The sequence below is a fragment of the Delphinus delphis genome, chromosome 11 (genome assembly GCF_949987515.2).
Source record: "Delphinus delphis chromosome 11, mDelDel1.2, whole genome shotgun sequence".
NCBI classification, from domain to species: Eukaryota; Metazoa; Chordata; class Mammalia; order Artiodactyla; family Delphinidae; genus Delphinus; species Delphinus delphis.
In genome coordinates this window covers 56,742,941-56,768,523 of record NC_082693.1, presented here as the reverse complement: position 1 = coordinate 56,768,523, position 25,583 = coordinate 56,742,941, and the positions used below count along the sequence as shown (strand labels likewise).

The following is a 25,583-nucleotide window of genomic DNA, read 5'->3' as shown; positions in this document are numbered from 1 at the left end:
ATCATTTTCATTCATGTCTAGAAATGTTGCCATATATATATTTTTTAATGTTTTAAAATTTTATTTATTTATTTATTTTTGACCGTGTTGGGTCTTCGTTTCTGTGCAAGGGCTTTCTCTAGTTGTGGCAAGCTGGGGCCACTCTTCATCGCGGTGCGCGGGCCTCTCACTGTCGCGGCCTCTCTTGTTGCGGAGCACAAGCTCCATACGTGCAGGCTCAGTAGTTGTGGCTCACAGGCCTAGTTGCTCCACGGCATGTGGGATCCTCCCAGCCAGGGCTCGAACCCGTGTCCCCTGCACTGGCAGGCAGATTCTCAACCACTGTGCCACCAGGGAAGCCCGTTACCATATATTTTTACCTACCCCAAAATTTATAGAATTATTGTTGAATTGGTTTATAGTCTCAGTTATGCAGGATGAATAAGTTCTAGAGATCTCCTGTACAGCATAGTACCTACAGTTAACAAGATGGTATTGTGCACTTAAATATTTGTTAAGAGGGTAGATTTTGTGTTGTGTTCTTTCTTACCACAAAAGGAAGGAAGGAAGGCAGATGGAAACTTTTGGAAGTGGGGACATATCTATTACTTTGATGTGGTGATGGTTTCACAGGTGTGTGCATATGTCCAAACTCATTAAAATATACACATTAAATATGTGCAGCTTTTTTTTTTTTTGGCCTTGCCACGTGGCTTGTGGGATCTCAGTTTCCCCACCAGGGATTGAACCCCAGGCTGCAGCAGTCAAAGCCCGGAATCTTAACCACTAGGCAACCAGGGAACTCCCACGTGCAGCTTTTTATATAGCAATTGTACCTCAATAAAGCTGTTAGAAAACTATAGAAATGATATCACACTGCATGTATCATTCTGCAACTTGATTTTTTCACTCAATATTTTTATTTTTGGGGATCTCCTCAGGGTGATACATTTAGCACTCTTTTTCATTCACTTTCATTGTTCTACAGTATTCTATGACTTAATGACACAACTTCACTTTCTGTTTTCAACATTAGAATCCTATGATTTTAAAATTCAGAATATTTACTATAGCTATGCCTTTGTATTTTCTTAATATTAGTTCATTTCCTTCTCAGGTTGCATTCTGCAGTAGTGAAGATTAGTGAATCCCAGTAATTTTCTTTTTTTAAGTTACTCCATGTCAGGGGAAGCCCTAGGTAAATTTTATCTTCCACTGTCTTTATCGTGACTTGCAACCTCAAATGTGTTAACCTGTGCAAAGTGCTTGGAAGGGAATGAGGCACAGAGTAAGTGCTGGAGAACTATTGTCTGAGGAGCACTTGGGAGCATTAGGGTAAGAAACCAGACGGTCTGGGTGTGAATCTCAACTGTGCTACTTGTTACCTCTGTGTGACTTTGGGCAAGTTACTCAGCCTTTCTGTGCTTCAATTCCCTGATCTGTAAAATGGAGGTGTAAGAATAGTCCCTACCTTATAGGGCTGTCTTGAGGACTAAATGAATATATGAGAACTTACAGAGAACACAGAACATACCCAGCCAGTCGTAAGTTGTTTTTGTTATTTCAGGTTCCTCGTGCCCTCACTCCGGGCATTGTGCACCCTGGCCCCTGCACGCTCTGCCGACTCGGAACCTGGATACTCCAGCTCTTGCCAAGGTGCTGGTGAGTTGCTACACCGCTCCTTTCAGTGGTATTTCCCTTTAACACACGCATGCTGAATGAGTCTGATGGTGAGCGCACCTTCCTGGTGCCACACTTCTATTTCCATCTGGTCTAGACCATCTGCATCCATTCATCTTCCTTCGCAAGGTGTTATGACACAAGAGACTTTCAAATATGCTTTGTTTTCCTTTCTACACGAATGTACATTTTTGTCGAAAAAGCTGCTAGGAGCTGAACTGGTGACATGACTTAAACTTTGAAAAGTTTTTTTCCTTTCCTTTCGGCTTAATGCTTCTTACTCATGCCACGTTTCGTTCCTCTAGCTGGAGGTAGGGGGTGGGAACAATGGTCTGAGCCTTGTTTGGTAGGAAATCCAGTCTTTCTCACCTCATTGAGTTTTTCCCAAGAAGTCTGACAGGGCCTCACACATAATAAGAGCTGTGGCCTCTCCATCTGATGCCCTCTGCTTTTGCATTGCTGTTCCACGAACCTTTTGTTTCAGTGAGTCACTGATCTGCTGCCGCACTCATTGCCCATTTGCTGCTAACCTTTAGGCACTCTGCTCCCCTCCCGCTAGGCTCAGACCCAGGCATGGACCCAGATCGAACACAGTCCCTGGAACCCATCTTCCCTGAAGTTCAGTCTGCCCACTTGGTCAGGCTGTTGTCTCCATTTGGGCAATTTCTGTTTTTGTTTTTGTTTTCAGCTGGACTTTCTCTTCCTTCAGTCTGGTTTCTTTCAGGGAACCCTTGTACCATATAATGGGCACATGTCCAAACTCCAATTGCTGGTCAGGTTTCAATTCTTTCCTGCAGAGCTCCGGGGCCCATGCAGAGTAGGGTTCCTGGCCATTCCATGTCAGGAAACAGTCTGAACTGCTTGGAGCACACAGGAGGCATCTAGGGGTGGGGTGGCCTGCCTCTTCAAGTCATCCTGAAGGACTGCTCTTTGTAGCCAAGATCATATCAGCTGCTTGAGTTTCTAGGTGGACATGGCAGTCACTTTATAAGCAGAAAACCCAGAACCTGTAAAGCTTTAAAAAATGACAATTATTTGAGTATTGAAATAAGAGTGTTCTTGTGAAACCACAAGAATGTAGAATATCAGTGAGGGAAAAATTTTAAATCCTAGACAATGTTCTGTCTCTAGGGTATGAAAGGATTATGGGAGTCTTTATGATTGACAAGTATCTAAAGAAACTGATATAACGCGGTTCCCTTCATAATGTTGCATATTAACCAAGTACTGTTTTGTACCACAAACATTGTTGAGACTAGATCTGACCATTGCCAGGCTGTGTTCGGTAAAGCAGGCTACGGTGATGAACAGAGAGAAGCTCTCTGCTCTCATGGAGCTTATGTTCTAGAAGTTTTGGATTTGATTAGACTATATTCTAGGAGATTTGGGAATCTAGTCATTTCATGTGCAGAAAAGGTGGCTCTTCCTAGTATGAAAGCGTATATTATGAGAGACAGAACTGTCTGTTTGAGGATAAGGGGAAAAAAGAATGTTCAGAAAATAGTGAAGACGTCAGATGTGAGTATAGTTAAAATATAATATGAAAAATGCTATGGTAGCATATAAACAAGATATACCTTAGAATAATGGGCATTAATCAGATTTCACAAGAGGGTAAATTTAGGCTTTAATAACAACCTAATAAATGAGTTTCAGCACCAAGCTGGACCAGACGAGAGACTTCCCTAGCTGAGAATCAAGGAGACATCCAGGAGGTAATTACAGGATAGCTCAGGACATCTGAAATATAAGAGAGGAGTCTCACGAGCAGATATGGGTAGACCTTTCTCCCTGAGGGTCAGAGGTGAAGGCAGGTCAGACAGCGGTTATAATATCTGGGGGAATGGTGGAGGCATGTCTAATATAATAAAATAGTCAGAAGCCCAGATTCATAGCTTGAGAAGCTCTGCTTTCTGGTTAGGCTTTGCATCATTGTGAAATAGAAATAACAGGTTATTAAAATAATTCAAATTCCTACTAAAAGGAAGTCTCAATAACAGAAATCTCTTGCAATTCAAAGTTTATTATATGAAAATTATACAGTAATTGGTAGGATAACATATGGTTCCTTTTCCCAATTTCCACTTAAGAAAAGGAACAGACTTTAGTCAAGTTAGATGGGGTTAGAATAGGGCAGGAAAACTTTATTCTCCTCCAGAATACTCTCAATTTAGTTGTAATAATAATATATCTTTCGTATAGAAAGATGAAACTTTTGAACCACCGTTAGGAGGGAATATCTTTTGAGGGTTCCCCTAACCACCCCTTCAAAGGTGGGGTAATTGGATTGGTGCCCTGGTCTCACCTCATAGCTAACATGCTGGCTACCAAATATATGTGTGCAAGGTACTAGGAACATAAAGAGGCATGAGATGTGATGTATATTCCCAACCTTCATAGAACTTAAAATCTTGAGAGAAAGACACAAGAAAAAGCAACACCAGGTAGGGTAGCATTAAGGTGTAGACTAAGGTCTTGGATCAGAAACCAGCTGTGTTGCCCATACGCAAACCTGGAACCTCGATAGAAGCAGCATGTGTAAGCAACTGAGGCTAGACATTTCTCCAAACAATTTCTCAGGACAATTCACTAAAAATAAATTTCCAAAAAGTCAATATGTCGAAATTGATGAATTATGGAAGATTTTTTTCGAAGTTTTAGTTTTGTTATAGTCTTTCCACCTTTTACTAAGGCTTTATCTGTCCAATTTAGCTGGATGCTAATTTCACACATATTTTACACTCCAGAAGCCTAGTATTTTTCAAATGCTTAATGCTTTATCTGTGAATGTGTGGTCTTTTAAAAAATAGCCGGTTTATTGCTGGACTATTTAAGGCTCATCTGTTATTGGGACTTAAGGGTTTATTTTCTTTCAGATCCCTCCTATTCCTCCTGAGATCTACGTAAAGAAAGGGGAAGCCCAAATGGGAAAGGGAAACCTATTTGAAGCCATGAAAACACAGGCATTACTGAATTGTTTCAGTAATGTTTTATTGTCAGAAAAAGATTCAAAAGATAAATCAGTATGGGCTGCCTGGAGATTATGTTATGGGAATTTTGATTATCAAATAACTAAGATTTACTCCAGGAGGCATATTTGTAGTCATTCCTTGCTAGGGATAAAAGAAGGTGATGTAAGCTTCAAGAGTAAAGTAATGTGTGATATATTTTGGAAGAAATAACTGGAAAAAAATAACAAGAACTTCTGGCTTGATGTTCCAGGAATACAGCTAAGCAGACCAAGATTTTATTAAAAGAGAAAAATTGCATATTACAGAAATGAGAAGACAATGTTGCGTGGGTAAAAAGGCACTGTGATGTTTTAAGCTGGATGAATAAAATAGAAGATGACAATGGAAATATGAATAGGAGGCATAGAAATGGGGGCTAGAAAAAGCCAGATGTACAAATTTTTTTTCTGGGAGCAGAGAGAAGTTCACGTTGATAAATGAAACCACTGTTGAACCTGCCTTATAAATGAACGTGTGAATTTTGAGGAGTTGGTTGACTTTTGCTCACATGGTTAGAATATTGGGAAAGTTGCATTTAAAAAATTTTTTTAAATTTTGTATCGGAGCATAGTTGACTAAGAATGTTGTGTTAGTTTCAGGTGTACAGCAAAATGATTCAGTTATATACATATACTTGTATCCATTCTTTTTCAAATTGTTTTCCCATTTAGGTTATTACAGAATATTGAGTAGAGTTCCCTGGGCTATACAGTAGGTCCTTGTTGGTTATCTATTTTAAATATAGTAATGTGTACATGTCAAGTCAGACAGGGAAAGTTGCATTTAATGAAGAGATAAAAAAATCTTGATTTGAGGAGGAACGTATTTTTTCTAGGCTTTTAACATATTTGAATAGAAAACATAAGATAAAGAGAAGATGAAAAAAATTAGAGGTAACCAAATTTGATCCTGCCTGTATTTTGTAGAAGCAGAGAAAAGATCTCTTAAGGGAAAAAGAAAATATTTTTATTAATTAAACAATTATTCAGAGGGATTGGAGAACAGAAGACATAGGAAAAAATTTCCCTGTGTGACGCATCAACCTGATTCTTATTTTGTGACCACTAACCTGTTAGAAGGTACTATCTGCTTAACAGGCTTTTACTTTTCAATTTTATTTTCAGCTGTTAGAAGAACCAAAAGGACATTGCTATAATTCAACACTGCTGGCAACATTATGTTGGGACATAAATTCCAAGAACTGTATTATATAGAGTAAGGGCAAGATTGTATGAGAGTAAGATATGATAGGAAAAGAAGAGAGGAATAATGAAAACGGACACCATAACCATGTTCAGAAGAGAACAATGAAAGCAGAGTAGAGCACTGGGGAAAGTGCTCTGGCTGAGGCCCAAATTGTCAGAGAAAAGGCTTTCGAAAATTAGAGTATTCATAGAGAATGTGTCAAGTCTTATTTGAGACCCCAATGTGTATAGGTCCGGTGGGGAGTAGAGAGTTTAAGCATCTTTGTATTTAGAGAAAAGACCCCATGATCATGTGCTTCCTGTCTAACTTCCTTCCCTTTAAGTGTGTCATTTTGTCCCCTTCAATGTTATGTGGGATCCCAAGTCAGTAGGTCACAGATTCTGTAAGCCTGTGGAGAACAGTGCAGGCAAGAAAGGCAAACCCATATTAGGAATCTGTGTGGATTTCAGTCTAGATAAATTACTGCATTTTCCAGGATGAAAAGAGTCTAGTGTAATCAACTTGACACCAAGTTGGTCTGGAGAGCTGGTGCCTTATTGGCTGCTCAGAATTTGTCTCTGTTGCTGGCAGGTTTGGACGTTCAGCAGAAGCAAAATTGAAATCAGCTCTGGAGAGTGGGAGCCCATGCCGTTAGGCGCATGCCCCCGTCTGAATCACCATGGCTGTCCTGTTCATGTCCACATTGTGCCAAGACGGGACAGAGGCTGCTGATGGCCACTGGCAGTCATTCTATCTACTTCTTGTTTATTGTCTTCTCTGCCATAGGTGTTCTCTGATGGATGAAACGCAGTACATTTCCCCACTCCCACAGGTGCCTCCACATATGCCTTTCCAGACCTTTGTGTCTTCAATCTTACCATTTATTCTTTAAGCCATATTTATTCTTGACTCAAACCCTTCTCTTTCCACACAAAGTGGATGACCAGGTGGACTGCCTAAAGCCCTACATATTGAAAGGATTTCCCTCCCCGCTTCCTTTCAGGGCTGCTCTGAATTGGGCCGTACAGCGGCAACCGTCTATTTTCGGCTTATACTCACATATGGAGTTGATCAGGCTGTGAAACAAACTTGGCCATTTCCCTCCTCCATTAGCTGATCATACTGGACTCCCCACGGAGCCATAGCTATGAGCTGGGAGAGAGGTACTGGTGTGATGGTGGTAGATACCACGAGGGTCTGGGGCAGCTTCTATGCAGCTTATTTACACCTGATCCCAAATGTACCATTTGCATCTTATGGGATGCTGCTGGGCCCACCCAACCTTATGTTTTGGTGGGTCTGGTAGAACTCAGCTTGTGGTGGACATGCGTGTCCCATAAAGTCTGTCACATCTCTTCTGTGAGAGAAGAATCTCTTAATTCACTTAAGTTTCTGTAGTTGGCTCTTTTATCAGCAGCTGAATACAATTTCTAACTGACACAAAACTTTATATCTCACAACATGATACTCGAGCTGTGTTGTGTAAGCTACTGTCAGTCCTGGACTTTGCTAGCAGTGGCAATAAAGCCAGAAACTAGCGCCAGAATATAGACCAATTTCTTCACTAAGCACACTGTGCAATTCAACTAATTTTTTTGTGGGGGTTGCAAGATGTTCTCAATCAATGAAGCAGTATGATGATTTATTTTCCGGTGTAAGCTCTTTATCTCATGATGGACTGGTAGCGAAGAGTTTGTATACTGCCACCTTAAGAAGCACCGATCTAAGAGATACATCCCAAAGTGTAATTTTGAGACAGATGCACTGGGAGATAACAAAAAGAGATAAACAAAAATTCTTTCATTCAATTGTTGATTCCATTTTGAAATTTAAAACTGTCATTATTGACTGGGACTACTGAGAAATCTTTTTTTTTGTTTTTGCGGTACACGGGCCTCTCACTGTTGTGGCCTCTCCCGTTGAGGAGCACAGGCTCCGGATGCGCAGGCTCCGGACGCGCAGGCTCAGCGGCCATGGCTCACAGGCCCAGCCGCTCCACGGCACGTGGGATCTTCCCGGACCGGGGCACGAACCCGCATCCCCTGCATCGGCAGGCGGACTCTCAACCACTGCGCCACCAGGGAAGCCCAAGAAATCTTCTTTTAAGGAATCCCTTAACTACTTCACTTGGAAGCATGATAGTGAAAAATTATTACACATGATTTGGTTTCACAGACTTCTGTAATCACAGCAGTGTCTGACATTTTGTTTACTTGAAAGCAAAATAAAAACTTTTCATTACATGCTTCTTAGTATGCCATTTGTCTGACAGCAAACTTTGCATACCACAAAGCAGTTGTTTTACACGTAGATTCGGCTTCAGTTTCAGAGTGGAGATCGAATTACATGGTTTGCCAGTACATGTAGTAAGTGCTAAATATATGGCAGCTTTTATTCTTCTTTGAACTTGGGTTAGTTCAACACTATTTGACCCCCATCCCCCAGATCCTACTGTGTTTATCAGAATGTATTTTGTATGGATGGAAATAAATGGACAGACCTGTGTAAGCCTTTAAGGACAGTCTTTATTACTGCTAAAATTACTTAGCTAAGCCCCAACCTGAACCACTATACTTCTATCTTTATCTGTAGAAAACCATGGAATAAGCACCAATAGCTACTCACTGCTCTAGATCCCATAACTCTTTCAACTTTCTAGTGAGGGTTAAAATGCTCTCTTTCAACATATTATTCTTGGGAACCACTTACTCTGACTGTATGCACAACTTTTCTTTCCATATGAATTGAATTGGCATTAATTCCATTAGAAATTCTGCCATAGAAAATCTTTCCTCATTGCCAAATGATCGAATGGTATGATTCTTATCATCTTTTTAGTCTAATGAGGTCAGCCTTCTGGATATGGTAAGGATAGTGCTTTCTTAACTACAGAACTCAATTTCCCTAGTCTGCCTTTCAAGGAAATGTACCCTTTGAAGAAATTCTATGGCCAAGTAGAAGACATTTCTAGCTAAGTCACCTGCAAATCAGTGGAGGATGCTCATATAAAGAGGGACAATAGCTAGAATTTCTACTTTTGAACGAAAATGGTCTGTGACAACTGGGCATGACCAGGTTAGCATCTTAAATTTTTATGGGATTAGAAAGGGAAGAAACTAATTTTTCTTCTCAACAGTGACTGAAACTGAAAAACCAAAAACCAAAAACACAGGAAAGAGAGAAGGTCTAGGTGGGAGAGGGGTGTTGGAGAGGGTGGAATGCAACCGAGGAAAACATCACCAGTGGGACTCGGAATGGCTCAGGTTTCCTTCCCTTTTTAGGTCAGTCCTTGGGGGGTGAATTGGGTGCTCTCCTGTCTTGTGTTTCTTCTCACTTTTCTTATTCTAGGGACTTAATGTATGTGTATTTAATTTGACTTATAGGAGAAGAAACCATGTCACTGTTCTACGCTTTAATTACCTCATAAGCATATCTGATACTAAAAATATTTAACAACTGGTATGGCATGGGCACTGGCCAATTAGAAAAAGCACTGTAATCAATCAGAAGGTTCATGAGCCACAAGTAGAGAGGCCGTATAATTAACTGTCCAAATCAGGATACGGTGGAGGGTGAAATGAGGCACTATTAAAAATTATGCCAGAATGAGAGGCATAAACAGGGGCCATCCCAAGCAAACTTGGATGTATGGTCACTCCAGTCATAAATAAAGAGTAATGTGTGTATTGGCTGAATAAAATTAAAAGTTTGACTTGGAGTCTTTTTCAAATCTGTAACATTTTATGTATCCATTGAACATAGTTAGTCTTAAGAGCATTTGATACATTTGTCTAACACTGATTTCTAGAGCACATTTCTAAAAGAATCCAGCCTACATGAGGGAGCAGCCTTTAGACACGCCTGCAGGAAGAGTGACAACAAGGTTTGGACTCTGCTAATACCCTAGGCAGATACACAGATTTACATGTAGCTGTAGCTACAGATGTAAACAGATACAGATATTCAAAACTATCATCATATTTTGTAATTTTTAAAAATTATTTGGTTGCACCGGGTCTTAGTTGTGGCAGGCGGGCTCCTTAGTTGTGGCATGCAAACTCTTAGTTTCAGTATGCATGTGGGATCTAGTTCCCTGACCAGGAATTGAACCCAAGTCCCCTGCATTGGGAGTACGGAGTATTAACCACTGTGCCACCAGGGAAGTCCCTATCATGTTTTGGAGTGTTTACTGTTAGCCAGGCTTTTTCAGTTTTAGATGAATGCTGAAATTGATGATGAAATTCAGGAAGGTAAATGGTGTGACCGCTGGACTCATCTCTTATCACTTGTATGTGATGGGATCAGAGCTATGTGAGAGCACCTCCCACTGCCAAACGCCTCCCTTATTGCTAATACTTTGCTTCCTTGCTTAGGGTCTTGTAGAGCAGGGGACAGACAAATAAATCTACCACTTATAATTCCATATAAAATTTGCTGTGATACATGCAGAGCAAATGAAATCATGTGGGTAAGGGAAAACTTCCTGCTGAAGGACTGCTCAAGGTGAATTTTTAAGGATGGGTAGGGAATAACCAGAAGCAAAGGGATCTGTGTGTGCAAAGACACCCAGCACAAAACCCTGCATGACACGTTTGGGGAATAATAAGTATTTGGGGATAGTTGGAGGTGAAGGGGTGGTCTTCGTGCTCAGTTGATTAAGGTGACAGCATTCTTTACACCTTCAGGAATTATTTCAAAAGGCTTCCAGTGTAGTAACAATGTGATTTATTTGCACTTTAGGAAGAACTTTCTGGCAGAGGTGTGGCAGACAGATTAGTGAGAGGCCAGCTTGGTGGCGGAGAGATCAGTTAGGAATTGTAGGAATTTAGATGAAACGTTATGGTTTTGAAAAACCATCCATCTCCCCCTTCCTTAGTTCCAAAGCACTCTCAGTCATAAATAAAGTGTGAAAATAGCAGAAGAACGAAAAAGAACAGCCTAAGGATCTAGGTTATTAAGTGGAGGAGAGATGCTTGGTAGCTTCAAAGGAGATGAAGAGATCAAGCAAATGGAAGATGAGAGGAAGGGAGGGAGGGAGGGAGGGAAAAAAAGAGGGAGGGAGAGAGGGGGATAGGGGAGAGAGAGAGAGAGAGAGAGAGAAAATCCCTACTGTTGCTTACTTCCCGTCTTTGTTCTACTTTTTGTTTCCTTTGCCCAACTCTGCCCTTGCAACTACTCTCAATAGTTTTTCCTTTGCTTCCTTCTCCTGAATATAACTACCTCAGTTTCTTTGTATTCTTAAAAAGGGAAGAGTACTGCAGTAAGACAAGTGAGATCAAACCAGAAAAGTCTTTGCCAAGTTGTGGACTTGTTGATAAGTTCTTCTTATCTCCTTTACTTCTTACCTTAGACATCCTCCTTGTCATTGAAGAAGGTGGGTAAGTGACATTGAGGCAAGGAAAGACCCAGAACATTCACTAATGAATGTTCAATCATTAGTGATTTAGTTAAACCCATTAACTTATGACTGATTCAGTGTCATGTGTATGAAGTGATTCACCCTGAACCACTTTAAAACTGCTTTTGCCTGTTCTCTGTGCTTCTTGAATCATCTTCCCTCTCGCCTCATTGCTACGTAAGCTTTCCTCTCTGACTCTCATTGCTTGGGATTTTATCTATCACATTCCTACCTTTGCTCCCCGTTTAATGTAATGAAAGCTGCCACCTGTACATTAGCTAGGCTGTTCTCTTTAGCACAGGAAGCAAAAGAGTCCACTTTTAAAAAAGAAAATAAGCTTTTACCCTAAATGTAGTGAAAATGTAATGCTTTAATATTTAGGTTGAAGTTAATGCAAATAAATAGAAGAGAGAAAGAGAATGAAGAATAAAGAAAGATAGAAGATTAAAAAAAAAAAAAGACTGCAGAAAGTGACCAGGGAATAGAGTAGTTTTGTTTGTACATTTATGTCTGTGTTTTTCTAATAGTTGTTGGAATTGCTCCATGTGGTTCTATTTATTCTATTAATAAAATCTGATGATTTAAGACATTAGAAATAGGGAATGGAAAAATAATGTATTTTCCCAGCGAAACCAAACCCAGTCCTTAGCTCTTACTTTCTGAGGTTGGCCCCCTATAGACCTTACTTTTACCAACTGCTAGCATCACAGAAACCACAAAAACCTCAGGTAAAAAAAGAGCCCTAATGATTTTAAATTAAAGAAAATTCAAATTTGAGAACTAAATAATTTTTGAATTATTATTGGGTATAGACTACTTATATTTCTAAACTTTCCTCTTGTTATACATTTAGGATAACACTCACTACACCAAAAAAAATCTAATTTAAGTGTTGGAAAGATTGACCAAAACAAAAGTTCTAGGAATAAAAGCAGAAAATAAGCACATCCTTTCATCTAAGTTTTGGACTCAGAAGACCCCACCATAACGTAGAAGTGATGTATGAGGGACTTTTTCATGCTTGACACACACTTTTAGTATAAGATTCTTCTGCAAGAAGCTTCCAAAGAATAGAAATATTCATAAAACAGCTTATGTAAGTACCATATAACTAATACATGAACAATTTAGTTCCACTCAGGCATTTAGAAGGTAAATGTTATCCATTTCTATATATTTAAAATTTTCAGGCAAAACTATTTTAGCCATATAACTTTACAGCATACAGAAAAAAAAATACACATAAAAGTAAAAAATGTGTTTTCCAATGAATCTGCCACTGATATGATATGAATGTGCAATTAAATGGGCCATGCTGGAGAAAGGAAAGATTGGCTACTGGGTGGATGCCAGTGGTATCCTTTGACGCTTCTTGGCCTCATGTGTTCCTGATCAGGCAGCCAGGGATCTGGCAAACCCAGGCCAGGAAGGTAGAAAACAGAACAGATTTTACTTTCAATTATGGGGTTGAGAGGGAACGGGACATAGAACACACATTTGATCTGCTGTCAAATATTTTATTTCAAAGCCGAACACTAAATTGTAGCATAGAATTGTTACTTTTAAAGACATTTTTTTTCTTATTTGCTTATTCTGAACTTCACTGTGGCATTTTATGATGGTGTAGTGTAAGGAGTACTAAATTCAAAGACTAAAAACCTGACCAGGTGTGGTTAGCTACGTGACCGTGGGCTAGTTACTTAAGCACTCGAAGCCTCTGTTTCCCTGTCAAGAAAATGACGTGATTGGTTTAGATGATTATAAATTGTACTGAGTGGCCCTTGGGTAAATCTGGCTTGCAGATGTACTTTTGGCCTTTGCAGTATCACAATATGTGTTAACTAGTAACCGATATTAAAAAAGCAGGACATTTCACTAAAACATAGATTTCTGGCTTCTCTTGAAAAATTGGAAGGTCTGGTAACTCAGGACCCACCGTTTTATGGAGCAAAAATATGCTGGTACTGAGTGCATCAGACACCTTTTGATCTAATTGGGAATGTTCTCTTTAGACTGTCCCATTGCCAGCCACTGGATCCATTCAACTCACTACATTTATTTACTTTACCCACCTGACCTTTTTAGACATTTTAGTTTTCCACCCCTTGTCTAGAGCAATGGTTTCTAAATGTGTCTTACAGAGCTTTAGTCATGAAAGGAACCTTATGAGGAATCAAGAGGCTGGGAACAGGGGTCCAACCTCTCACCACCTTTAAGCAGAGTTCAGTTTTTATTTGTTTTATATATTAGGATCTAAAATGGCCTTGGGGCACAGACTTTTAGCTCATCCTCTCAAATATCTTCTGTCCTTCTTCCATAGTAATTGAATTTTAGCTGAGCATGTGAATGTTAAGAATAAACACTACAGCTCCCAGCATCCTTTGCATCTAGGTATGGCCATGTGACTGATTTCTAGCCAATGGGATAGGAGCAGAGTGATGTGTACAAAATTCAGGTTGTGCCTGAAATAGGAATTTGGTGATGAGCAATCTAGGACCATGTGGACAAAGATATCACACTAAAAATGACAGAACAACATTATGGAAGAATCCTGGGTCCCCAGATGACTCTCTAGAGCAGAGTATCCGTATTAGCAGTTCGCTACTTCAGTAGTGTTACATGAGAGAAAAATTAACTTCCATCTGTTTAAGCCAATTTTAATTTGGGTCTCTATTACACACATGTAAAGCTGTACCTGAATTAAAACAACCTCTTAGGTCTCTCAAGCTCCAAAATTCTCTGATTATTTTACCCCTGGTTGATTTGGAATTTGAATATATTTGAGTAATTTTGACTTGAAACAGGCAAATCATTGTTTTAAACTTTTGGAATTACTTCCTTGAATGCTTTTTTTTTTTTTTTTTTTACTGAGTGGAACTTAAATTTATTTTCAGGCATGCACATGGTTATATTTTTATGAAATCATTATGCAAAAATACCGATGACCTAATGTATATTGACCAGGGAGTGTATGTTCTATTTCCTTCTAAATGATCAAGTGTTACTAACACCCTTTGCAGTTCCATTTCATCCAGAGAATGAATTTGCCCCAAGGGAGTGGAGTCAAATGTGCAAAATAAATGATGTGAGTTTGCTCTGTTTAACTATGTAGATGGCTAGAGTAGAAAAAGATAAAGTTACTAAGCTGCCCAAGAGAGGTCTTTGAGGTAGGCTGTTTCAGGCTCAATTTAAAATCTGGCAATGATGGTCCCTAAAACTTGGACTGCTGTAACTGTTGTTCTAACTAAGCAGAGGATTTCATTTTTCAAAGTCTGGGGAAAGAGAAAATATCTATGGCAATGAATTTTATTTTTAAAATAATGTACCTGAGTGGAGATTACTAATGTCGCTCATCATTTTGAATCCATTTCGCTGCCTCATAAAACTAGTGGATTGTTGAAGATAAGAAAAAAAATCCAAGACAAACAAACCTTGGATGTCATTCAAGTGATGCCTTGGAAATGATGTTTTTAGTAAGTTTAACATACATCCCCCTCCTTGCCCCGAAACCTGTTACGTAATATTCAGAAGATCCTGGGAAATATTTAAATCCTAACATTTGGAACTAAAAGCAGCCATCAATAGAGATGATAAGGTTAGAGCTGGTTCTGATGAGACTCATATGTTGGGACAGATATGTTCTTGATGTTTGGAAAGTAAAATTCTTTCTTCGTGATGTTTATGGGATTTGAAGTGATATAAGCATCTCACATCAATAAAGTACCCCTTGAGCCTAAACAAATTCTTTTTGACAAATAGACCATCATAAAGAAAGATATAGCTATTTTGCATTAATGATTTAATTCAGCTTTCTAACGTCTTCATTTTGCTCACTTCAAAATTTGGCTTAATAAAGTACAAGGGACCATTCTCATAACAGTTGGGCAGAGTAAAACATTTATTTTTAAGGTTAATTTGGGTCTTTACATGCATAGAATTAAAAGAGAAACCTGTTTTCTATGTGGATCGGAATATTTGGAGCTAGGAGCTGTTTTAAAGGCCTTAATTAATTTCTTTGTGCCCAATGGCTAGAAGGACATGTTAGGTTCTTTTCCTTTGGTTGAATTTCAGAATTGAGTATGTACTCTCAAGACTTATTTAGGAAAATATTAATATTTCTCCCTTATTTGATGACTCAGAAAATGAAATAATAGGTGAAAAATCATTTCTCTCAGGAAAGTTTATGAATAGACACTGAGCCCTTTGATTTCATTCTGAAATAAATGTACTTAACTGTGAAATCTGCTTTCTTATATAACAGTGAACAAGAGAGCCATGTGGTCTTGGATATTTACATGTTATCTATGCTAACATTCTGAGATTTTTATTAATTTCTACATATATGAATATAAAAGAGAAGGAGCCTTCTTATCCTAAAATAACAGTGATTTGGGTTCTGGTTTGTTACTTATTTTTAACTTTGGTAAGTCCTCTTGCTTCTCCATGCCTCAGTTTCCCCACCAAAACAATAGAGATATACGCTTTCCTAATTATCTCCCAGGCTGTTGTCATGAGAAACTCATGGTCATTTTACATCAAAAAATGCCACCAAATAACTAGGTGGCTACTTTGAGCAAACACTGAAATAGATGCTCTGTTATAAAATAAGATGCTCTATTTTGAGTGTAATTAAATACTACCTGTGCAGCCATGAAAAAGAGCCTCTCAGAGCTCCTACTGCAGAAGGCATAATTAACAGATGGTCCCAGCTGCCTCACTCTAAATCCCCCCTGCTGTCACATGGAAGCCACACTTACGACGGGCTGCTTCAAGTCTGTGATTGAATATGGTAGGATTACTAAGAGAGGGCCATTTCTTGAAGAGAAAGGACTCCTCTGGTGGGAGACTTTGTCTCAAGGACTTCCCAGCAACCTCGCTGAACTTCCTTCAAATTGCACTCAGTCTCAGATGCTTTTTACCCAACCCCACATCCTTGCCTCTTTCCTTCACAGGGGTCAGACTTGCATTATGGTCTGACAGTTCTCTGAGCCTCCCCTGGAGCCCTTCATCATTTTCCCTCATAGATGTTTCCTCCATTAAATCTTTTGCATAACTAATCCCATCTTGACATCTGCTTTTACACAATACCTTTTTGAAGGACAATCCCTTTGAGAATACATTGTGAGATTTTTCTATGGTTTTGTAATTTGGTAGCTAAGTTTCCCTATCAATCTGTAGTATCCATTTACGTGGGCATAAGCAATAACCTATTTTATACCGTATAACAATACAGACATTTTCAACTGTTAAATACTTTCTTTAAGAATTATAAGAATGGTTTGTCAGGAACACATCTGATGCTTTTTATGATACTATTTCAAAAGAACTTGAGTAACTATCCTCCTAAGAATAATAAGGATAACATGCAAACAAAGGAAACATGCATACATGGCATGGTTTCGAGTCATTGTGACTATTTCTTTCTCTTATTCCTCCCAGGACACCCATCAAAATAGCAAAAGCAAAGCCAATGGAAAGTATTTTTTATTTCTTTTTAACAAAGATGTAATTAGTAGACCAGCTCACATGAACAAAGTAAAGTGGAAATTTAAGGCTAATTAGGGCACAAGTTCTCTTTTCACTGAATTAGCAGAATAATTATGACTGCTAGTTAAATGAAATATTTTCAGCCCTTTTCTTATACATAGTTTTTATGTACTTAATCATACTGTACTTAAAATTTTATATTTCTTATTTTTTCACTTATAAGCTATTTTTCAAGCTTCCTAATCATTCTCACAAAATTATATAATAATCTAAATAGAGGATGCGTCATGTCTTACATTGTGTATCTTATTGAATATTTAATTTGCTTCTAATTTTTTACTGCTGAAAATAATGCTGCTTTGTGTAGTTTTATAAATCTCTCATATTTATAATGGTTTAGGATGAATTCCTAAGGGTGTACTCATTAAAGTTACACATTAACTATTTTGTTTCAAAAACATTTGGATCAATTTATACCTCCCACAGAAATTGTATGAGATTATTCCTTTCATCACACCCTTGCTAGGATGCTGATATTAGAAAACAAAATCACCAAGTCAGTTTGCATGGAAAAGTGGATATTTCACTGAAGTGTGGTTAAATAGTTGCCTATATGTTTGTTATTGAGCCCTATTTACACTTTCGTGAACTATTACACATTTATACGTTGAGCATTTTCCTTATTTGTATGAGCCTTTAGCTAATAAAGAAATTACTCTTGATCTATGATACGGTCATCAAATATTTCCCCCAACTGGTTGTACCTTCTTTTCTGTTTCTTTGTGTTTTGCCTTATTCATTCTTTTTCTTTGAATTTTATTTAATTTATTTTTTTATACAGCAGGTTCTTATTAGTTATCCATTTTATACATATTAGTGTATATATGTCAATCCCAATCTCCCAGTTCATCACCACCCCCCTCCCCCGCCATTTTCCCCCCTTGGTGTCCGTAGCCTTATTCATTCTTAATGCTCCATAAGCATCTACTGAGCACTTAGGTTTTGTTAGGCTCATTACCGGAATTTGAGGATTCAATTTTAAACAAAGGCAGACGCAATCCGTGCTATCTTGTAGCTTCTACAGCATATCAGGAATAATGGAAAATTAAACAAGCAGTTATCAAAAATATATGATATGTGCTAGATTAGGGAATCAGGTAACAGGGAGCTATTGCTGTTCTTTACAGGCCGTCTAACTCAACAGAGAGATCAAGGAATTGTAGCTGGATAAAGAGGTGGAACTCGGAGAATGGAGCCAGCAGATGAGACTGGAAAGGGCAGAAGAAGGTAAAGTTGGAGGGTTTTAAGCCATGTTAAGGAGTTTGGCTTTTATTACAAGGACTATGGGAGGTAATTTAATGGTTGTTCAGTAGAAGAGAAACATGACAATACCTATTTTAGAAAGATCATTGTGGCTGCTGTGTGGAGAATGGCTTAAAGGAGAGCAAGCCTGGACACAGACCTGGTGGAATAACACAGATAAGGGCCAGTGATGGCCTGGATGGGCATTGTATCAGTGAACATATTCCAGAAATATTTAGGGGATAGAATCCAAAGGACCTGGGAATGAGATGTGGGCAGCAAAGGGACATGGCAGATTCCCAGACTTCTGACTTGAGTAGCTAAAGTGAAGGTGCCATTTTTTGCAGAAACTAGTTGGCAGGAAGGAATCAGCTATAGATTTTTAAATACTCTATATTCATATAATAACATTCTTGGCAATTTGTTATTATGTAGTGCTAATAAATTCATTGCCATCTTTATTTTAAGTAAATTTTTGAATTTCTTTTGGGCTTAGTTAAATGGAGATTTGCGATTTGCTTTAGGAGAGAATTTTCAGTCATTCTAAATAACAAGAAGTTAGGTTATCCATTGGGATTCCCCAGATGGATGAGAAACTGTTGGGTCTAGTTACGCAATTCTAACAGCCCTAAAGTGAGTTTCAAGATTTAGTTGATAATCATGAGAAAGATGTTTTAAAAGCACAAACAATTACTTATTATCTCCAAGGGATACACATAAATAGATGACACAGAGATGATTTTAACTGTTGCCAGTTTGAAACATCTTTACTATCTTTTAAACATAGTGACCCCTAGCAAATAAATTGGTTTATGGTCTATTGTTACACATCTTTAGAATGAGGTGAAAGAGAATATATGTATGCATAAGATGTTAGCCTCTTTGTTGGAGGGGAGAAAGTTTCTTTCTTGGAGGGCATGTTTCTCTCCATTTTTTTTTTTGGAGGGGAAAAGTAAGTGCAGAAAGCAAAGACCCCGGGCAATTCTGAAAAGTATGGTTAACAAAATAAGACATAAATGATCTTGGCAAAAGGTTCTGGAACACAAAACTTTTATTATAGTTATACACTAGTGTCTTTTGGGCTCACCTACAAGTACGAAAAATTTTGTTTGCTAAACAGTAGTTGGGAACATTTCTTGTACTTTATAACTTTCTTAATGGATCATTTGGAAGCTAAATAAATTCCTGTTGGGAGTATCATGTTCTCAGGTACACTAGACCCTGAAGCATACCGTATGCTTCTGAAACTGGTTGTGATAACTTTAAACTCCAACAGTGGTAAACTAGCTCCATCATTTCTCTCCCTCCCTCTCTCTCTCTCTCCCTCCCTCTCTCTCGCTCTCTCTCTCTTTCTCTCTGTAATCATGTAGTCTTGTAGAATACGGCTATGGTTTAATTTTATGTCCCACAAACATCCTCATTAAATAATAATTTAATATTCCTTGGATTTAATATTCAGCCTGTTTTCAGTCTGTGTTTGCTTTCATAAAAGCAAACAAATGGCTTGAAAGGGTATAGAGCATGCCAGTGAATGTGGGTGACTGGCAGGGTTCTTATTGCTTGACCATAGCCCACAATGAAACATTTCTCTAAAAAAATTATTTGGTCTATCCTGTCAAAACTAGAAAAGGCTTATATACGAAGCGTTTGTTTTCCATCACATGGACAGCCCAGATTACCGGCTGGCTAAAGTAATTACGTGACTAGTATGTCTCGTTTGAAAGCTACATGGTCAAACCAGAAATCATGTCTTAAAGACAGGAAATTGAGTTGTATTTATTAACCTGATTTTTAATATATTCATTTATACTATACAACTTTATATTATATATATACCTAATATATATGAATATATATTCATAATATATACGTTATATCGCAACTAATTTTCTGAACACTAAGGTTCTTTGAAGCTCTTAGTTTTCTTTCTGTTTAACTGTAAAATAATGCAACAGTGGGTTTGCCCAGTTTTTTCAGCTTAACTCAACTCAATAGGCAATGGGCAATAAGCCATGGGCAATCCATTCTGCGGGGTATAGTGAGGTCTTCTAACGTGGTACAAAACGGACTTCTGATTTTTAGAAGAACAAAGTTTGTCCCTAGTTTTTCCCTGGTGATAAGGCAATTGTGAATAGTACCATGACTTCTTTTGCGGTACGCAGGCCTCTCACTGTTGTGGCCTCTCCCGTTGCGGAGCACAGACTCCGGACGCACAGGCTCAGCGGCCATGGCTCATGGGCCCAGCCGCTCCGTGGTATGTGGGATCCTCCCAGACCGGGGCACGAACCTGTGTCCCCTGCATCGGCAGGCGGACTCTCAACCACTGCGCCACCAGGGAAGCCCAACCATGACTTCTTGAGCCAAATGACTTGTTCATTATGTTTCAGGGGTTGGGGTAGGGTGGAGTGGTGGGGAGGAACCTTGTCTCATGTGCAATTGGCTCCTGTTGAATTAGTTTTTAATTTAGCAATGCAACTGATTTTAATCTTTCTTGGAATTTTGCTTCTTTATGTTATTTCAGTGCTTAGACTGAAAACAGCACACTATTCTGGTGACCTTTTGGGAAGTGATGGAAAACTCATGATACAATCTATTCTCAGCAACCTTGTAATCAGAATCGTGATAATGTCATTGATGGTTTGAAGTTTCTAAGTTTGTGTTTGCATCCAAACAATTATCTTTCCTACCTTTATGTATATGATTTCATAATTGAACTGTAAATACTGTGGAGACAGAGCTTTTTGCACTTAAGGTAGCTGAGGTAGGAAACAGGCGTGTTGTCAAGAAACAGAAACTCGAAATGATTGTTTGTGTACTTAAAAGGTTACTAACCAAAGAAAGGCAAGACAAAAACCCTTTTTATTAATCAATACTAACCAGAATTCTGGATCCCAAGAGAAAGGATCTTTGGGATATGTGAAGAAGGACAAAACAGTTTCTCTTCCTAATTTTGGATTAGCAAAACAAAATTTTGAAGCACATGAAATTTAATTTTGACATTGCCTCACCTTGCTTTCTATAGTCCTTTCCTGCCATCTAGTCTCAATCCTTAGTACTTCTATGTTACCCTCAGTGCTCCACTGCAACATGCTATTAATATTTGATCCCTTTCCCCCCCACCAATGGCTCCATATGCCATGGTTATCTGCCTTCCTTTATCCCCAATCCTGAGCCCAGTTCACTCAACCCATGATTAAGAGGAAAGCAGCTGGGTCAAGCAAATCATTCTAAAATGTAATTGGAAAATAGTAACCTTCAAAATGGTATTTACAGTTTAAAAAGAAGGTGATTTTCTAACCTGAATGAATCTAGGATTAATGTCATTCCAATGAGGAAAACAGTTAGGGTCAGCTTCCCTAAGCTGGTTTTATTTAATTTTTTTCTCCACTTTTTCCCATAAGGTATTTAAAAGCCACAGATTTTTTTTTCATAATGGCTCCAAAGCAATAGTTGAGGGGGATTCTGGTTCAGAAGGTAGGGCATGGGTGGGCTAGTCATTTCTATGTATGGGTGAAATATATGGTATGTGTTTGTAAGTATGGCAGCTGTATGTAAGTATGACATCATACATCATAACAGAGTAAAGGGGAAAGCTGTTTACCAAGTCAGAAACACCTACAAAGAGGTTTAAGTTTAACTGATTTGTTCCATAAGTATTTTATATACTACAGCATGCTTATAAAATAATAAAGCATGATACGTTTGATTAAAACTCAACATAAAAGCTATCTCTTTGTATGTGCAATACATCCAACATGCTTCAGTGGGGGAGAGGGTGCTATGATTCTCTCTTTCTTCTATCCCCTTTTCTACTCTGTTGAAAGCTGGATCACATATTTAATCATTTTTTAGTCATGTTGAATGACCCGGATGTAATGTCACATCACGTCCCAAGCTCCCCAAGTCAGTAAATATTACCTTAAGATCAAAGAACTAGTTTAACAGCGATGGAACATACCAACCCTGACACCAACTTCAGTTGTGCCTGGTAGCAGTAAAGCAAATTCAATCTTGTTTATATAAGGAGACAGACTGGAAATCAAGAGATGTGATGGATGGTTATAGAAGAATTGGCTAGAAACTACATTTCTCTCTATAAGACTTCTCACAATACGCAGGTTTTTCTTGGCTCGGACGAGATTTTGCAGGCAGTAACACCCAATGCTTTCCAGTAATGATAATGGGAAAATCATAAGGTTCAAATTAATTTTAAAACTTTTCTGAGAGTGTTTAAGATTGCTAACAAGTTTTCTCCTAGCAAAACACATGACAAACATTTACAAAAATAGAATGAATGTATATAGAGTTCCCTATATAATAGCCTTATTCATAGGTAATGTAGGAAGTTCAATGTTTCCCACCAAAAATATTTTTCTTCTGGTTTCCTCAGGGCTGGAAAATATACTATTAAAGATTTATAGTTTTGGGGCTTCCCTGGTGGCGCAGTGGTTGAGAGTCCGCCTGCTGATGCAGGGGACGCGGGTTCGTGCCCCAGTCCGGGAAGATACCACATGCCGCGGAGCGGCTGGGCCTGTGAGCCATGGCTGCTGAACCTGAGCGTCCGGAGCCTGTGCTCCGCAACGGGAGAGGCCACAACAGTGAGAGGCCTGCACACCGCAAAAAAAAAAAAAAAAAAAGATTTATAGTTTTGGCTTAAGCTTTTTGGTTATTCCTGTTGTCTTCTTTCAAAGACTAAATGCATCTAAGTGGGAAAATTTGTGAAGGGTCATGGCTTTAGGGAATCTAAATCTATATTCATTTATTCATTAAGTCAGCAAAAAGCTACTGAACACCTCCTGTGTGTCAGGTATACCACGAGCACTGGGGATGGAAGAATAAGGGAAGGTTCCTGCCCTCACAATGCAAATGGTCTTTTGATCCTTAGCTTGAGCTGCACTAAAATCATGCATTTCCAAGTGTCAGTGATATGAACTTTCTTTTGGTCCATCAGTCCCTCTAGCTCAGTATATCTGTGATGAAACATATCATCTTGTCTTACAAATTGGCCATACTTTCTGCCTTTCTCAATTTCATCAGTGTTACCACCTTTCCCAGGCAATGGAACTTTTCCTGACAACTCAACTCCACATTAATCTTTCCTTTCTCAAAACTCCACTGCATTAAACTCAAAATCACATAGATTAGCACTCAGCTGTTCTCTAATTATTCAATGCATGATCAATTTGCTTCCCAGCTATGTTATAAAATGCTTAAAGGCAAGGATTTCTTTTATATCCTCTAAACCAGAGGTTCTTCAAATGTAGACCTCATAACAAGCCACCCAGATGAATGTGATTGAGCTAAAGTTTGAGAACATTTGCTCTAGACCACTGTCTCAAATTTTAATGTGTTTACAAATCACTTGGAGATTATGTTAAAATGCAGGTTTCAGTTTAGTTGGTCTGAGATTCTGCATTTCTATCAGGGTCACAGGTAATACTGATGCTTTAGGAGACAGTCTGAAGATCAAAGAAAGAACGCCTGTAGTCCCAAGTACAGAGTTTAATCCATGGGGAGATGTCGAACAAATATTTAGAGATTTCAATCAAAATTACTCTAGTGTGAATTAGTTTATACATCTGATTGAAAAAGTGCATACACAGCTGAGAGAAAATAGCATTAAGAAGGATAAGGAGAGCAAAGGAAGACAAAATTTACTTATGTAACAATTTTACCCAAAGACTTACCTGAACCCCTAATTTGAAACACTTGTAAAGTTTTATTTTGTTTTCTAATTTCTTGTATATCTTTTTTCTAAATATCCCTGTACTCACAGGCAAATGTACAAATCTTATCTTTGAAAAAATGTATATTTACAGGATTTACCACAATGTCAGTCACTTAACTTGACATAAGCTTATTAAATTGAATTTCCTTAAGCAGACCCTTCCTTTTAGGTACAGGAAAAAAGTTATCTTTCGCCGAAAAATTTTAAAGCATAGCACTAAAAATTATAGAATATCTACAGTATATGTTCTTGAAACAATTGAAAAATGTTCTAAACACTGCCTTTAGCAGAATGTAGTAGTTGAACGCCAAATGGAAGAGAAGAAAATACATATTCTGAAAGAACCAACATGATTCATCATTAAGGCTTTTCAGGGATACATGAATGAAATAATGAACATCAGTGTCCTGGCCCTGATGGGTTTTATATTAAACTATGACAACAGTATCCTTGGTTTTCTGCTATTTCAGAATTACACTTTCTTAGCACAAAACACTGTCAACGCCTGGTATATGGTTCGCTCACCAAGCAGTCAAAAGCAATTAAATGAATGGTTTGGACAAAGTAAATTTTTATACATTCCATGCACATTGAAAAAACAAGTTCAAATAAACCTCAAACAAGACAACTTTAATAATGAACGGGGTTTTATATTTCATGAGACTCAAGTACAGGCAAGTAACACCTACAGCATGTTACTCTACATCTGTGGCAAAGTTGGAATAAATAGTTACTTAAATGATCCACTTCTGGCAAGATCCATCAATGTTATGACCTCCTTTGAAATTATGGCAAAAACAATGCTTTTATTACAATTTTTTTAATCATGAAGAGGAGGACAAAAGTAACACGATTTCCCTTCAGTGATTCAGATTTGTGGAAGCCTCTCCAATATTTTCACCTCTGACTGTGGTGGAACTTGTTCACAAGGGCACAGATGAACATTCAGTTCAGAACCAGCTGTATGATCCAGAGAAAAAAAATAAGTGGACTAACTTATACCCCACATCAAACCAGAATTGAATGCTTTCCAGGGTTTTAAAACATCTGGAAAATCTCTTTAATATTGTCCCTTCTTTTGGTTCTATCTTTTCACTTATTTCTATCCAAGATGGGAGGGGAAAAAAAGGCTGAAATGTCATGAGAAAGTTGTATTCAGCTGAAGTTTATGTAAGAAGAACCAATGCTTTTTCCTACTTGACTTCCATTCCAATGTTGCATACTTAAGGGCTAGTCTTCTAAGGGTGCCAGCATTCCCCTGAACCAAAATAAGCAAACATCCAAGTACTTTGAATTCTCTTCCTCAAAATTATGTTTCATTATTCTGGGATCTTGACAGAGTAAAAGAACACTGCTGAATTCTAAAAGGTTTTCTCATTTATCTGTATATGCAATGATGTGGAGGAATTTATCTATTGGATTTACCTTTTTTCCATTTGAATCCTACCCTGCAAAATTCCTGACAAATCTGAATTATCCTCTGTGAAAAGAAGAGGCCATCAAAGGAAATGTTCCTCTTATTTTCCCAGAATCCCCCAATCCACAGCCTAGTCCAGAAGCTTAAAGAAACTGAGTCAAGGGAGTTCTGCTACAAGACATTGTCCCCACTGACATGGTCACGTTGTTGGAAATCACTTTGAATGAAGGCATTGAAGGCCCCCGTGAAAACAAATTTTACTGCTTTTGTATACAAGAGACCCAAACAAATTGAGACTGGAGAATTTTCCACTTTGGCCTTTACAAGTCCTTGTATCCCCACTCTCACCCCACAGCTGTTCCTTCCCATCCCCTCTTACCTGTGACTTTAACCCCT

At 38.4% G+C, this 25,583-nt stretch overlaps 1 protein-coding gene across 1 annotated transcript in view; it reads left to right on the top strand.

Moving 5' to 3' along the window:
- Positions 1-25,583, top strand: part of TSPAN8 (tetraspanin 8) — a 232,306-nt gene that overhangs the window by 110,163 nt on the left and 96,560 nt on the right. Inside the window, exon 4 of the mRNA XM_060025243.1 lies at positions 1,547-1,641. The gene's annotated coding sequence lies outside the window, so the exon portion shown is untranslated. The remainder of the gene's footprint in view (positions 1-1,546; positions 1,642-25,583) is intronic.